Below are 3,664 nucleotides of genomic sequence, written 5' to 3'. Positions count from 1 at the left end.
ATTTGGTATCATCCCGATGATATTGCTGGAGCTTTTCAGCTTTATGGAATGCACTGCTCTGACTCCACACACCATTCTGTTTCATGTAAACAAAAATATTGATAAGGAGATTTCCCTCTCAAGCTCTTGTTCTACATCTACTCTGTTCTTACATCTCCTTTTCCACTCTGGTGAGACCCCACCTGCAGTGCTGCGTCTGGCCCTGGGCTCCCAACATGAGAAGGACATGGACCTGTTGGAGCGGGGCCGGAGGAGGGCACACAAATGATCACAGGCAACATGAACCTCTGCTGTGAGGACAGGCTGAGAGAGTTGGGGGGGTTCAGCCTGGAGAAGAGAAGGCTCCGGGGAGACCTTCCAGCCCCTTCCAGTCCCTAAAGGGGCTCCAGGAAAGCTGGGGAGGGACTCTGGATCAGGGAGGGGAGCCATAGGATGAGGGGGAATGGTTTTAAACAGAAAGAGGGGAGATTTAGATGAGACATGAGGGAGATGTGCTTTGCTGTGAGGGTGGTGAGCCCCTGGCCCAGGTTGCCCAGAGAAGCTGTGGCTGCCCCATCCCTGGAGGGGTTCAAGGCCAGGCTGGACGGGGCTTGGAGCAACCTGGGCTGGTGGGAGGTGTCCCTGCCCAGGGCAGGGGGTGGAACTAGGCGATCTTTAAGGCCCCTTCCAACCCAAACCATTCTATGATCTTGTCTTATTTGTACTGTAATAGTTTATTGCACTAAAAAGTCCTTCCAGCCCTTCAGCTGAGTTTTTCAGCTGCAGTCACTTGAGACCATGGCATGCACCAACTCTAATGGCTTTAAAATTTTGGACTGATGTCATGCATGTTTCTCATACTGAGGAAGAGAAATGCAGTATTGGTTGGCGATGTCTCGTTTCTTTGTAAAAATCTTAGCTTTTTTTTGTAGCTGCAGATACCTCTGTAGATTGTTGGTGTTACTGAATAAATAATTTGCATTCCTTTTGGTTTCCTTGCGTCAGCCTCATCAGCTTTATTCTGGCTTCACTATCCCTTATATTTTGTTCAAAAAGAGATGGAGAATTTTTCAGTGGTGGTGGACATGTTCACTCACTTTCCTATCACGGTGTTACAGATTTCTCTTTATAGGTGACATTAGCAAAGTTAACATATGCATGGGTAATGTTTTTCAGCATCTCTTTGCCCAGTTTGTCCTGTTCAGTGACAGTATCTACTGCTCTTATCAGACAGCGTGGTGATTTTTTTTTTTTTTTTTTTGATGCTAAATGAGTGAACAGCAAGTCAGTGAGAGCTTGAAAAGAATAAAACCTGATGATATATATGTTTTGGTAGAATAACGGTACAAATAATTTTTCTGCCTTTGAGGAAAGTTTCTGGGTTTTTTGTGTGTGTTGTGGTTTTGCTGGTGGTGTTTTGTGTGCCTTTTTTGGTGGTGGTGTTTCAGTTTTGGGTGTTTTGTGTTTGGTTATCTGGGGGGTTTTTCTTGGTTGAGTGTTTGTGCTTTTAGTTTGTTTTTTTGCCCCCCCTCCCATGGCTGAGGATTTACCCACGTTTGTTCGCTCCATGTGCTTCCCTTTCTTGCTAGCTGTAGCCTGCTTGGAAAAGTCTCTGATGGACAAGAAAGAGCAGCAGGTGAGAGGGAAGAATAAAATGCAGGTTCAAACCATTCATATAATTTCTGGTATGGGTAATTTGTTTAGCTGTAGATTTCAATGTAAAATTGGCTTCCAGCAATTCCACCACTTACTGAATGTCCTTATCTATGTCTGCTGCTAATGTCTACGTAGTCAAAGCCCTTCTCAGAAAGATATCCTGAGTTTTGGTGGTGTTTGGTTGCGGTTTTTTGGGTTGTTTTTGGTTTGGTTGGTGGTTTTTTTTTGTTTGGTGGTTTGTTTTTTTTTTTTTTTTTTCCACTGTGAAGGTTAGCCTCAGAATTTTATTTTGGTGTTTTTCCCTTACTTGTGGCTTGCTATTAGATAGTAGTGTTCATGATGGGGTTTTGTGTTTGTGTTCTTGTCCAGAATATTTCAAAGGCTTTCTGTATTGCTGGAGTATATTTCACACCCTGATTGGGATAAAATAAATAGCAGTAACTCCTTCAAAGAAACTACCGGAAAACACGTCTGTATCACAAAGAACTTGCAGCGTGACAGTTGTCATGAGCTTGTTGGGGGCACAGCTCGCGTTGGGGATGCGAAGGGAGATAGGCACGTTTAAAGAGCTAAGGCAAGGCAGGTGTTTAGGTCAGGAGTATATCGATGGTGGTAGCTCAAATATTCTGTATGTTCTGAAGGTGAGGGGAAAAAACCCTTCTCATTGCTTGTGAGTAGTGTACATACTCTGATGTGTTCTGACACGTTTTGAGGTTGATTCAACATATACCCTCAATATATTGAGGCTTTATGTGATTCATCCTGCTGGATTACATTGTGTGTTCAAGGTCAGAATTTATCACCAAATAATACTTCACTTTCTTCCCTTTGCTCTTTCTCCCCGATACCTGTTTTGAGTGAACACACTCCCATGCTTGGTACCCTTTTTCCCCCCCTCTTTTCCTAGTGAATCCTGTAATGTCTTTTCAGTTGTATCTGGGAATGCATAGCATATTAGATGTATTCGTTTGAAGAGTTCCTTCGTGTGCAATTTGCATTTTCTTCTTCATTGAGTACTGGCAATCTCAAATAGTGAATTCTTCAGGGCACTTCAGTAGAAAAGGATTCAGAAATACAACGTTTTCTCTGTCAGGCTCTGAGTTTCCAGTGTCAAAAGTCATAATCGTGTAATAACTTGCTCACTTGAGAGGTTTCTTCCAAATTCCTGTTAGTAAATTATTGATCTATCTTCTTTTTTTTTTTTTTTTTTAGAAATCCCAGTTGGTGAAAGTAATTTGGGATTGTTCATGTGTCTTCAGTATTTTGAGATCAGCTCATATGTCCCTTCTAATCTTGTTAGACAGATGTAGGGGGAGGGCAGGCTTAACCTAGGCAGGTGATCGCTCTTAATTTCAGTGAAAGTCGTACGCTTAGATGAGACTGAGCTCTGGATCGAAGATTATTTTTCTGCCTGGTTTACTGGAAGGGTGACTTGCTCTCCAAGCCGCTGTTGTCCCAGTCAGCAATTGCAAGATCCTGTTTTACTGATGTATCGTGGGTTGAGCTTTAAGTCTGTGTGCTCTTTTATCCCTCCCCCCCTTCTATAATTCTCAAAAAACCCAAAAACGCTCAAATAAAAAAAAAACAGACAAAACTTGAAAGGCGATACTGAATTGATACTTGTGACATACGGCTGTTTCCTAGTTTATTTTCAGTGACTGCTTTTAAGAAAGTCCTTCACCTATTTACAGCATATGTGTACATTTTTTGTTTTATCACCCTAAAACCCTTCCGGTTTTTCATACTAGACCAAAATGACCAGCTGAGCTGAATTGAAGCTAGAGCCTTTTATCGCTTAATAAAGGTATATTCCTAAATAAGCAAATACTGAAATTAAAGATTCATTGTAATGAAACAACATGAAACTGAGTAAGATGAGTCTTCTAAGACAACGATAGTACAGATTTCAAACTACGCACCTAGCTAGCGCTTTCTCTGCTGCTTGTTTTGGCTTTCATAATAGTTCGAGCTATGAACACGCTTTTTTGTAAATATGTATCAGTGTGAGATTTTAAGTTGGTTTTTTTTT

The sequence above is a fragment of the Larus michahellis genome, chromosome 5 (genome assembly GCF_964199755.1).
Source record: "Larus michahellis chromosome 5, bLarMic1.1, whole genome shotgun sequence".
NCBI classification, from domain to species: domain Eukaryota; kingdom Metazoa; phylum Chordata; class Aves; order Charadriiformes; family Laridae; genus Larus; species Larus michahellis.
This window is presented reverse-complemented; position numbering follows the sequence as displayed.